Consider the following 12,877-nt stretch of genomic DNA (forward strand, 5'->3'; position numbering starts at 1 on the left):
AGGCTAACCTTGCCAAGGTAGATGACTTGTCAGCCACCTTGTAGAGTTCTAGAGGTCTGATCTCATGAACTTCTACTTCCTCCCCAATCAAGATACTATAGATCATGATGGCCCGATCCACGGTCACTTCAGATCGATTGCTAGTGGGAATGATGGAGCGTTGGATGAACTCCAACCATCATCTAGCCACAGGCTTAAGGTACGGTCTTCTCAATTGAACCGAATTGCCTCTTGAGTCTCTTTTCCATTGAGCTCCTTCCACACATATGTCCATGAGGACTTGGTCCAACCTTTGATCAAAGTTGACCCTTCTAGTGTAGGGGCGTGCATTTTCTTGCATAATTGGCAAGTGGAACGCCAACCTTACATTTTCCGGACTGAAATCTAAGTATTTCCCCCGAACCATTGTAAGCCAATTCTTTGGATTCGGGTTCATACTTTGATCATGGTTCATAGTGATCCATGCATTAGCATAGAACTCTTGAACCATTAAGATTCCGACTTGTTGAATGGGGTTGGTAAGAACTTCCCAACCTCTACTTCGGATTTCATGTCGGATCTCCGGATACTCATTTTTCTTGAGCATGAAAGGGACCTCAGGGATCACCTTCCTCTTGGCCACAACTTCATAGAAGTGGTCTTGATGGACCTTTGAGATGAATCTCTCCATCTTCTATGACTCGGAGGTGGAAGCTTTTGCCTTCCCTTTCCTCTTTCTAGAGGTTTCTCCGGCCTTAGGTGCCATAAATGGTTATGGAAAAATAAAAAGCAATGCTTTTACCACACCAAACTTAAAAGGTTTACTCGTTCTCGAGCAAAAGAAGAAAGAAAGAAGGGGAAGAAGAAGAAAATGGAGGAGATAGAGGGTTATAGGTGGTTTGGCCAAGATGGGGGAAAGGTGTTTGTTTTGTGTGAATATGAAGGAGCAGTGAGGGGTTTATATAGGGGTGAGGGGAGGGTTAGGGTTCGGTCATTAGGGTTGAGTTTTAGAGGGAAAAGTGTTTTGAATTTGAAAGGTGAGGTAGGTGGGGTTTTTGGGGAAGAGATATGGAGGTGATTAGTGAAGAGGTGATGGGGAAGAGTGAATAAGTTGATTGGTGAGGGGTATTTGGGGAAGAGTATTATGGGAGGGTAGGTGGGGATCCTGTGGGGTCCACAGATCCTGAGAGATCAAGGATTTATCATCCCTGCTCCTATTAGGCGTGTAAATGCCCTTACAGTGAAATCCTGGCATTTAACGCCAGATTGCTGCTTGTTTCTGGCGTTAAACGCCATCTTTTATTCCTTTCCTGGCGTTAAACGCCAAGCTGCAACCTGTTTCTGGCGTTTAACGCCAGTTTGTTACTTCTTTCTGGCATTTAACGCCAGTCTGGTGCTTCTTTCTGGCGTTTAACGCCCAGAATGGTGCCAGACTGGGCGTTAAATGCCCATTCTGCTATCCTTACTGGCGTTTAGGGTAAACGCCAGTAAGTTTCTCCTCCAAGGTGTGCTATTTTTAATGCTGTTTTTTATTTTTCTTTAATTTTTTGTAGTTGTTTTTGTGACTCCACATTATCATCAACCTAAAAAAAGAAAATAACATAGATAAATAAAATTGGGTTGCCTCCCAATAAGCACTTCTTTAATGTCAATAGCTTGATAGTGAGCTCTCATGGAGCTTTACAGATGTTTAAAGCATTTTTGGGTCCTCCCAACACCAAACTTAGAGTTTGAATGTGGGGGTTCAACACCAAACTTAGAGTTTGTTGTGGCCTCCCAACACCAAACTTAGAGTTTGACTGTGGGGGATTTGTTTAACTCTGCATTGAGAGAAGCTCTTCTTGCTTCCTCTCCATGGTTACAGAAGGAGATCCTTGAGTTTTAAACACAAGGTAGTCCTCATTCACTTGAAGGATCAACTCTTCTCTATCCACATTAATCACAGCTTTTACTGTGGCTAGGAAGGGTTTTCCAAGGATGATGGATTCATCCTCATCCTTCCCAGTGTCTATGATTATGAAATCAGCAGGGATGTAAAGGCCTTTGACCTTTACTAGCACTTCCTCTACCTGTCCATAAGCCTTTTTCATGTATTTGTCTGCCATCTCTAATGAGAATTTGGTAGCCTATATCTCAAAGATTCCCAGTTTCTCTATTATAGAGAGTGGCATTAAGTTTATGCCTGACCCCAGGTCACACAGAGCCTTCTCAAAGGTCATGGTGCATATGGTACAGGGAATTAAGAATTTACCAAGATCCTGTTTCTTTTGAGGTAATGTCTGCCTAACCAAGTTATTCAGTTCATTAGTGAGCAAGGGGGGTTCATCCACCCAAGTCTCATTACCAAATAACTTGGCATTTAGCTTCATGATTGCTCCAAGGTACTTAGCAACTTGCTCTTCAGTAATACCTTTATCCTCTTCAGAGGAGGAATAGTCATCAGAGCTCATGAATGGAAGAAGTAGGTTTAATGGAATCTCTATGGTCTCTAGATGAGCTTCAGATTCCTTAGGTTCCTCAGATGGGAACTCTTTTTTGTCCAGAGGACGTCCCATGAGGTCTTCCTCATTGGGATTCACGTCCTCCACCTCCTTTCTAGGTTCGGCCACACCAAGTAAGGTTATGGCCTTGCACTCTCTTTTTGGATTCTCTTCTGTATTGCTTGGGAGAGTACTAGGAGGAGTTTCAGTGACTCTTTTACTCAGCTGGCCCACTTGTGCCTCCAAATTTCTAATAGAGGACCTTGTTTCATTCATGAAACTTGTTCATACCCTGACCGAGCTCCTCCAACTCGGCAAATCTATGAAAGGTCCGACCTCGTCCTAAGGCCCACGCCTAGAGGTCGGACCTCGGACAACAAAGCAAGGAAGGCCCATCAAAAGGAACGCAGCCCAAAACCCAAAGGCCGAAAAGGCCTAGCAAAGGCGGTTCCACAAAGATAGGGATAAAACTCCCGAAAGATAAGATAAGATAAGAATATCTTATCCAGGGAAGATCACAGCCAACTACTATAAATACACTGGAGCACCCAGGTATGAGATACATTCCACATTCTACACATATCTGCTTGGACCCATGCTAACTTAAGCATCGGAGTGTCATTGCAGGTACAACCACCAACCGCCAACACATCAAGCTCGGGTCCCTGACCCCCACCTCGGGCATCTCCAGACGACCGAGCTACACGTTTCAGGTAACCCCCGGAACATTGGCGCCGTTGCCGGGGACCTGGAAGTCATCCCTTTACCATGGCGGACGACCCACTCAACAATGACCATGCCACATCAGAACAAGAGGAGGAAGTTGACACCGGAGAACGACCGGGGAGCCCTCTATCACCACGCACCCCAGGAGGAAACAAACAGAATCGCCCAAAGACATCACTCCCAAACAAGGATCCACGAAATCCCGAAAAAGAAAAAAGCTCGGAAATTCTAGAAGCAGTCCGGGCACAACAAAACCGACTGAAACAACTCGAAGAGGACATAAAGAAGCAGAAAGAAACGGAACAAGATCTGAGAAGGGAGGCTCGCAAGCGCAGAGAATTAGAAGAAAAACTGCGGAAAATAGAGGCCAACCTAAGAGATCGGACAGAATGCGACACCACCCCCGAAGGCAACCATGATCCCTTCACGCAAGAGATCATGAAGGAGAAGGTACCGCGAAACTTCAAACCACCCGATATGGATCTCTACGACGGCACCACCGATCCAAGTCACCACCTCAGCAACTTCAGAAGCAGAATGTACCTAGTTGACGCCTCCGACGCGATTCGGTGCAAAGCCTTCCCCACCACTCTCACCAAGTCAGCCATGAAGTGGTTCGACAATCTGCCACCAAGATCAATCACCAGCTTCGAAGACCTAACCAAAAAATTCCTAACAAGGTTCTCCATTCAAAAGGACAAGGCAAAACATGCCCCCAGTCTACTCGGGATCAAACAAGGTAACCAAGAAACTCTCCGAGAATACATGGAGCGATTCAACAAAGCCTGCCTGGACATACAACACTTGCCCACTGAAGCGGCCATTATGGGACTAGCAAACGGCCTAAAAGAGGGACCGTTTAGCCAATCCCTATCCAAACGATACCCGACCTCCTTATACGAGGTACAGGAGCGGGCAGAAAAATATATCAACATGGAGGAAACCTCCCAGCTAAGAGACTCTTCTAGGAAGGAATCAACCTACCCACTTCGAGATCGAGATCGGGAACAGAAGAAGAAAGAAGAACCCCACTCGGACAAGCCACGGAAGTACCACAACTACACCCCCCTCCGAGTCTCCCTGGTAGACGTCTACAGAGAAGTATGCCACACCGAAAAAATTCCACCGCCCCGACCTCTAAAACACAAGAGAGCGGGGAGAGATCGGTCCGAATACTGTGAATATCACAAGCTCTACGGTCATTCTACTAACGACTGCTACGACCTAAAAAATGTTATAGAAAAGCTGGCCAGAGAAGGAAAACTCGACAGATACATAGCAGAGAAAGGAGAAGAGACCAGGAAGAGAAGGCGGGGAGATAATGAAGCTCGGGCCGAACAAACCCCGCGAACCCCTGAAAGACACGTTCACATGATAAATGGAGGTTTTGCAGGCGGAGGAACATCCAGATCCTCGCGAAAAAGACACCTCAAAGAAGTCTATCATGTCCGAGAAGACAGTCCCCTGCCCGAGCTACCTACTATCTCATTTACCCGAGAAGATGCTCAAGGAATAATTCCCGGGCACGACGATCCAATGGTAGTTACCATTATCCTGGCAAACGCCAACTTACATCGAACCCTGATTGACCAGGGAAGCTCAGCAGATATCCTGTTCAAAACGGCATTCGATAAGCTCGGACTTGAAGAAAAAGAACTAAAGGCCTATCCCACCGACCTATTTGGGCTAGGGGACACCCCGATCCATCCCTTAGGATACATCTCGCTACACACTACCTTTGGAAGAGGCGAGCAATCTAAAACATTAAGCATCGACTACATTATAGTCGACGTCACCTCGGCATACAATGCCCTCATTGGGCGACCCACCCTAAACAGACTGGCAGCTATAGTCTCGACCCCACACCTCTGTATGAAGTTCCCTACCGCAAAAGGAATCGCTACCCTAAAAGGCGACCAAAAACTAGCGCGGCGATGCTACAACGAAAGCCTGAGCCTAAAAGGGAAGGAGGTCAACACGATAGAACTCGGACGAGTGCAGTCCCGAGAAGATCTTCGACCACAACCAGAGGGAGAGACCGAAAAAGTCCAGATTGGGAACACACCTGAAAAAATAACAAACATAGGAGCGAACCTCAGAACGGGCCTAAAAGAGGAACTCATAACCCTCTTAAAGGAGAATTCCGACCTCTTCGCCTGGAAAGCCTCCGACATGCCAGGCATAAGCCCCGACCTGATGTGCCATAAGCTATCAGTTTACCCGGAATCCCGACCTGTCCAACAAAGACGCCGGAAGCTCGGACCCGAGCGCATGCAAGCGATAGAAGAACAAGTACAAGCACTACTAGAGGCAGGGTTTATTAGGGAAGTAAAATACCCCCTATGGCTTGCAAACGTGGTCTTGGTAAAAAAGCCCAACGGAAAATGGAGGATGTGCGTCGATTACACAGACCTCAACAAAGCCTGCCCCAAAGACCCATATCCACTACCAAACATCGACGCCTTAGTAGACGCAGCCTCAGGCTACAGATATCTCTCCTTCATGGACGCATACTCGGGATACAATCAAATCCCGATGTACGGACCCGACCAAGAAAAGACCTCGTTCATAACCCCGAGGGCAAACTACTGCTACGTAGTGATGCCCTTCGGGCTGAAGAACGCAGGGGCAACCTACCAGAGGCTAATGAACAAAGTGTTCTCAGAGCACATCGGACTACAGCTAGAGGTGTACGTCGACGACATGCTGGTAAAGACACAAGAAGACAGAAACTTGCTGACCGACCTCACCAGCGTCTTCGGCACCCTCAGAAAACACAACATGAGACTTAACCCGACAAAGTGCACCTTCGCCGCAGAAGCCGGAAGGTTCTTAGGCTTCATGCTAACTCAAAGGGGCATCGAAGCGAACCCGGACAAATGCCAAGCAATACTCAGTATGAAGAGCCCGACGTGTGTCAAAGAAGTACAACAACTGAATGGAAGGCTAGCCGCCCTATCAAGATTCTTGGCAGGATCAGCGATAAAATCACTACCTCTCTACTCGCTCCTAAAGAAAGGGAAACCCTTCTCATGGACCCCGGAGTGCAAAAAAGCCTTCCAAGAATTCAAGGAATTCCTCGGGCAGCCACCAATCCTAACCCGACCTTTAAAAGGAGAAGAACTCGTACTATACCTCTCGGTTGGAAATCGAGCAGTCGCCTCAGCGTTAATACGCGAAAATGATCAAGGACAACACCCTATATACTTTGTAAGCAAGGCACTACAAGGGGCCGAGTTAAACTATCAGAAGATAGAAAAATTCGCCTACGCCCTAGTGTTCACAGCTCGGAGGCTCCGTCCCTACTTTCAAGCCCACACCATCAAAGTCCGGACAAACCAACACATGGGACACATCCTCCAAAAAACAGACCTGGCAGGACGAATACTGCAATGGGCAGTGGAACTGTCCGAGTTCGACCTCCACTATGAAACCCGGACTGCCATAAAATCTCAGTATCTAGCCGACTTCATCGCAGAATACACTGAGACCCCTGGAACCCCACTCTCATGGAACCTTTATGTCGACGGGTCCTCAAACAAAACTGGAAGCGGAGCCGGGGTTATACTCGAAAGCGACCAAGGAACGCAGATAGAATTATCCCTAAAATTCGAGTTCCAGGCCTCGAACAACCAAGCCGAATACGAGGCCCTACTAGCAGGTCTAAAGCTAGCCGAAGAGGTCGGAGCCCGGAAAATCACGATCTTCAGCGACTCCCAGGTCATCACATCACAAGTGAATGGAAGCTACCAGGCCAAAGACCCAACTATGAAAAAATACCTGGACCAAACAAAGGCACAATTACGCCACTTTCCAGAGATACAAATCCAGCACATACCTCGGGAACAAAACGCCCGGGCAGACGCGCTCTCAAAACTTGCCAGCACCAAGCCCGGAGGCAACAACAGAAGTCTCCTCCAGGAAACCTTACAATCTCCCTCCGTGGCAAGAGAGGAAGAAACGCTAAATATATCCGACCAACAGCAAGGATGGATGACCCCCATACTCAGCTTCCTGAAGTCGGGAACTCTCCCCGCCGAAAGAAAAGAAGCTAAAAGACTCACGAAAGACGCCCAGAATTATACACTAATTCACGACGTATTATACAGAAGAGGATTCGCAAACCCCCTCCTTAGGTGCGTCCCGACCTCAGAAACAAAGGGCGTCCTCGAAGAAATCCACGGAGGCATGTGTGGGAACCATCTCGGAGCTCAGGCATTATCCAAAAAAGTAGTCCGAGCCGGATTCTACTGGCCGACCTTGCAAAGAGACGCAACGGAATTTGTGAAAATATGCCCCCCTGCCAAAAACACGCCAATTTTCACAAGGCACCACCCGAAGACCTTATCAGCATCACCGCACCATGGCCCTTCGCAAAATGGGGACTTGACCTACTCGGCCCGTTTCCCCAAGGACCGGGGCAAGTCAAATACCTCATAGTAGGGGTCGACTACTTCACAAAGTGGATCGAAGCTGAACCCTTAGCCACCATTACGGCTCAGAAAAGTCGCAAATTCCTATACAAAAATATTGTCACAAGGTTCGGAGTCCCCTACTCCATCACAACAGACAACGGAACACAGTTCACGGACACAAGTTTTCAGAACTTGGTGGCCGAACTAAAAATCAAACAGCAATTCACCTCAGTCGAGCACCCACAAGCCAATGGACAAGCAGAGGCTGCAAATAAAGTCATCTTGGCCGGGTTAAAACGGAGACTCCAAGAGGCCAAAGGGGCGTGGGCCGAAGAGCTCCCCCAGGTGCTATGGGCATATCGGACAACTCCACACTCTACAATGGGAGAATCGCCATTTCGACTAGCTTACGGGATGGAGGCAATGATTCCTATCGAAATAGATGAAGGGTCACCCAGAGTCATCTTCTACAACGAAGAAGGTAACCCGCAGGCACAAAAGGAAGAACTCGACTTCCTCCCCGAGGTCCGAAAAAGAGCCCGGATCCGAGAAGAAGCCTTAAAACGGCGAACGGCCCTCAGATACAATCAGAAAGTAATAAAACGAAGCTTTTCCACTCACGACCTAATTCTAATCCGAAATGACATCGGAACACAAAAGTCGGGAGAAGGAAAGCTGGCTGCAAATTGGAAAGGACCCTACAAAGTAACAGAAGTCTTAGGAACAGGCTATTACAAGATATCCGACCTAGAAGGCAATGAGCTGCCCAGAGCCTGGCACGCCTGTAATCTAAGACGGTACTACAGCTAGGAAAATTTGACCCGAGGTGTACTCTTTTTCCCTACAAGGGTTTTTTAATGAGACACCCGGTCAAGTAAGGCATCCGACCTAGTCAAGGGTAAAACACTCTGTAAATATTCTTTCTTTTTTAATACTAATCAAATTTCTCTATTTTCTTTTCTTCTTCCCCATGATGAAACAAATCAAAGTACCCCGCCAAGGCGCATTAATTTATGCTCGACAAAACGCAAAAAATCATTTGCCAAAAAGACCGCACAAGGTCGGCAAAGATAAAGCGACGAGGTTCAAATTAATGTGAGAAGTTATAAAGTAACTCTGAAAAGGCTCAAAAAGCCAAATAAAAAGAGATTACAAAAATAACTTAAAAGGCCGACCAACGACAAGGTCGGACCCAACAAAGGGAAGTACTCGAACACCCGAGGTCCGAGGAAAAACCCGGATCCAGGAAAGAAGCCTTAAAGAGGCAAAGCCAAGATTTCGAAAACGCTTACTAAAAAGTTGCTATACAAAAACAACTAAAAAGTACAAGCGAAAAAACGAAATCAAAGGAAGAGGCAAAGCCAAGATTTCGAAAACGCTTACTAAAAAAGTTGCTATGCAAAAACAACTAAAAAGTACAAGCGAAAAAACGAAATCAAAGGAAGAGGCAAAGCCAAGATTTCGAAAACGCTTACTAAAAAAGTTGCTATACAAAAACAACTAAAAAGTACAAGCGAAAAAACGAAATCAAAGGAAGAGGCAAAGCAAAGTTTCAAAACGCTAGCTAAAAAGTTGTTATCCAAAAACAACTAAAAAAGCATAAAAGCGGAACAAAAGTCAAAACACGAATAAAACACCGCATAATAAAGCTAAAAAGTTACTACAAGTAGCTAAAAGCAAAAAGGTGTCCAAAGCGTTCACAGAAACCATCCAAAAGCAAAAGAGCCCACAGGCCGGGCAAAAAGCTAAAAATAAAAGATTACAGAGGATCAAGGTCCTTTCCGGACTCCACATCAACAGAAGGCTGCGGAGGAAACATAGAAATCGGGACTGCATCAACGGCACCGTCATCCCGGCTTGAAACCTCCACGCAACCGGAACCTTAAGGTCGGACACCGGAACCTTGGGATCGGACACCGGAACCTCATCCTCATTGGGAGCAGGAACAATCTTTCCCTCCACAACGACGTTATCCGTACTAAATAAGCTCAGATCCAGGTCAGGAGCAAGAACCCGGACCTGAGCCTTCAAATTCTCGAACATAGCATCCATACCCTTAGCCACATGGCCTTCCAGCTCGTAAAAATCATCCTGAGCAGATTGCAACTTCTCCCTTGTCTCCACAAGCTCGGCATATATCCGAGTATAATTCTCCGTCGCCGCCTTCGCCATCTCCTCGGACGCTTTCGCTGCCGCCACAGCCGCGGTAGCTTTAGCTTTCTCCTTCTCCAAAGAGGCCTCCAGCTCCGTAATCCTAGTAGCCTTCAGCTCACTAATCTTCTCGAACTCGGACTGAGCCTTCTCAAGTCGGGAGCTGGTCGCGCCAATGGGGGATTTCTTGAACTCCCGGGCAATAGCAGCATGAAGACTGGCCATCCGAACACAACTCCGCGCCATATACTGAAAATGATGCTCCATAGACACGTCATCAGTAGAGATAAAAGTCTGAGGGAGAATATGCTGTTCAATCCAACCGAGAGCATCGAAATCCTTATCATTAAAACCCGCAAGCTCTTGAGAGGTCTTCTGCTTCTTGGGGGGAGGACCCGAGAACGGGGGAGGAGAAGAGGTAGCAGGCCCAGAGGTCGGAGGATCCTGACTTATAGCTCGGAACTGGGGAGTCGGAATAGTCTTCGACCGAGTCTGAACACCCACGGTAGTCTTCTGCGGAGAAGATCGGGCAGAAGCCTCAGCCTCGATATTTCGAGCAGCCACAGACTTCTTCGTCCGACGAAGGAACTTCATGGAATCCGCCTGAGAAGACATCTCTGCAGAAATAAAAAGAAAAGGATTACCACAACAGAAATTCCACCAAAAACAAGCAAAAATCACATAAAGCAGACAGCGAAAACCCGTTCAGCCAAGCAAGAAACAAAAACCCAAAAGAAAATGCGGCAACCCGGAACAAAGTACCAGAAAAACAAAAAGAGCCCCCCCCCCATATACAAACAAAGCAATGGCGGCGCCTCTTTTTGGGGCAAACCAGGCATAAAGAAAGAAGAAACAGACAAAGAGCCACACAAAGGAACAGAAAGCATATGTGCACAAAGAAAAGAGACGGGAACAAACCTGGAAAAAAGAAAGAAGACGACGAGCTCCGAAGCAAGGAGAACGAAACGGCGACACAAAGGAAACCTCGGAAAGACGCACGGAAAGATAAGGGGAAGAAGAACAAAGAGAAAGAAGAAGCGGTGCTCGAAAAAAAAGATGGCGAAAACTTAGAAAAGCAGGAAGGAACAAGAATAAACGAAGAAAAAGGAAGGGAGCAAATAAATAATGCCTTCACAGAGCCCGAACGGAAATCGAGGAGAAACGGTAAAATGTAATAAATGCAGGAACGACCATTTTTGAAATTTGAAAAAACAACTATGCCCGAGCTCGACCTCCCAAAAAGGACGAACTCGGGCAGGGGCACTGTTCATACCCTGACCGAGCTCCTCCAACTCGACAAATCTATGAAAGGTCCGACCTCGTTCTAAGGCCCACGCCTAGAGGTCGGACCTCGGACAACAAAGCAAGGAAGGCCCATCAAAAGGAACGCAGCCCAAAACCCAAAGGCCAAAAAGGCCTAGCAAAGGCGGTTCCACAAAGATAGGGATAAAACTCCCGAAAGATAAGATAAGATAAGAATATCTTATCCAGGGAAGATCACAGCCAACTACTATAAATACACTGGAGCACCCAGGTATGAGATACATTCCACATTCTACACATATCTGCTTGGACCCATGCTAACTTAAGCATCGGAGTGTCATTGCAGGTACAACCACCAACCGCCAACACATCAAGCTCGGGTCCCTGACCCCCACCTCGGGCATCTCCAGACGACCGAGCTACACGTTTCAGGTAACCCCCGGAACAAAACTTATTATGGCCTTAGATAGATCAGAGACTATGTTTGCTAAGCTAGAAGGGCTCTGCTCAGAATTCTCTGTCTGTTGCTGAGAGGATGGTGGAGAAGGCTTGCTATTGATAAACCTGTTTCTTCCACCATTATTAAAGCCTTGTTGAGGCTTTTGTTGATCCTTCCATGAGAAATTTGGATGATTTCTCCATAAGGGATTATAGGTGTTTCCAAAGGCTTCACCCATGTAATTCACCTCTGACATTGCAGGGTTCTCAGGATCATAGGCTTCTTCTTCAGAAGATGCCTCTTTAGGACTGTTGGATGTATTTTGTAATCCATTCAGACACTGAGAAATCATATTGACTTGCTGAGTCAACATTTTGTTCTGAGCCAATATGGCATTCAGAGAATCAATTTCAAGAATTCCCTTCTTTTGAGGCATCCCATTACTCACAGGATTCCTTTCAGAAGTGTACTTGAATTGGTTATTTGCAACCATGTCAATGAGTTCCTGAGCTTCTGCAGGCGTTTTCTTCAGGTGAATAGATCCACCTGCAGAATGGTCCAATGACATCTTAGACAGTTCAGACAGACCATCATAAAATATATCCAGGATGGTCTATTCTGAAAGCATGTCAGAAGGACACTTTTTGGTCAGTTGCTTGTATCTCTCCCAAGCTTCATAGAGGGATTCACCTTCTTTCTGCCTAAAGGTTTGAACATCAACTCTAAGTTTGCTCAGCTTTTGAGGAGGAAAGAACTTGGCTAAGAAAGCCGTGACCAGCTTATCCCAAGAGTTCAGGCTATTTTTAGGTTGAGAGTCCAACCATACTCTAGCTCTGTCTCTTACAGCAAAAGGGAAAAGCATAAGCTTATAGACCCCGGGATCAACTCCATTGGTCTTAACAGTATCACAGATCTGCAAGAATTCAGTTAAGAACTGAAAAGGATCTTCTGATGGAAGTCCATGAAACTTGCAATTCTGTTGCATCAGAGAAACTAATTGAGGCTTAAGCTCAAAATTGTTTGCTCCAATAGCAGGAATTGAGATGCTTCTTCCATGGAAGTTGGAATTTGGTGCAGTGAAGTCACCAAGCATCTTCCTTGCATTATTATTATTTGGTTCGACTGCCATATCCTTTTTCTGTTCAAAACTTTCAGTTAGGTCCTCTTTAGAGTACTGTGCTTTAGCTGCTCTTAGCTTCCTCTTCAAGGTCCTTTCAATGTTCAGGATCAACTTCAACAAGAATGCCTTTTTCCTTGTTCATGCTCATATGAGAGAGAATAAAACAAAGAAAGTATGAAATCCTCTATGTCACAGTATAGAGATTCCTTTATGTAAATAGAAGAGAAGAAGAGTATGAATGAGGAAAAGAGAAAAATTCGAACACAGAGGAGAAGAGAGGGTTTGAATTTTAAGATGAAGAGAA

The 12,877-nt window shown here is 46.2% G+C and overlaps 1 non-coding gene across 1 annotated transcript; it reads left to right on the forward strand.

The window, feature by feature from the left end:
* The first annotated feature begins 12,075 nt into the window (after positions 1 to 12,075).
* On the forward strand, positions 12,076 to 12,183 carry LOC130972454 (small nucleolar RNA R71). Its single transcript, XR_009083621.1, has one exon. It is a non-coding gene; the product is annotated as a small nucleolar RNA R71 (small nucleolar RNA).
* Positions 12,184 to 12,877: the final 694 nt, after the last annotated feature.

This window comes from Arachis stenosperma, chromosome 3 (assembly GCF_014773155.1).
Source record: "Arachis stenosperma cultivar V10309 chromosome 3, arast.V10309.gnm1.PFL2, whole genome shotgun sequence".
Taxonomy (NCBI): Eukaryota; Viridiplantae; Streptophyta; class Magnoliopsida; order Fabales; family Fabaceae; genus Arachis; species Arachis stenosperma.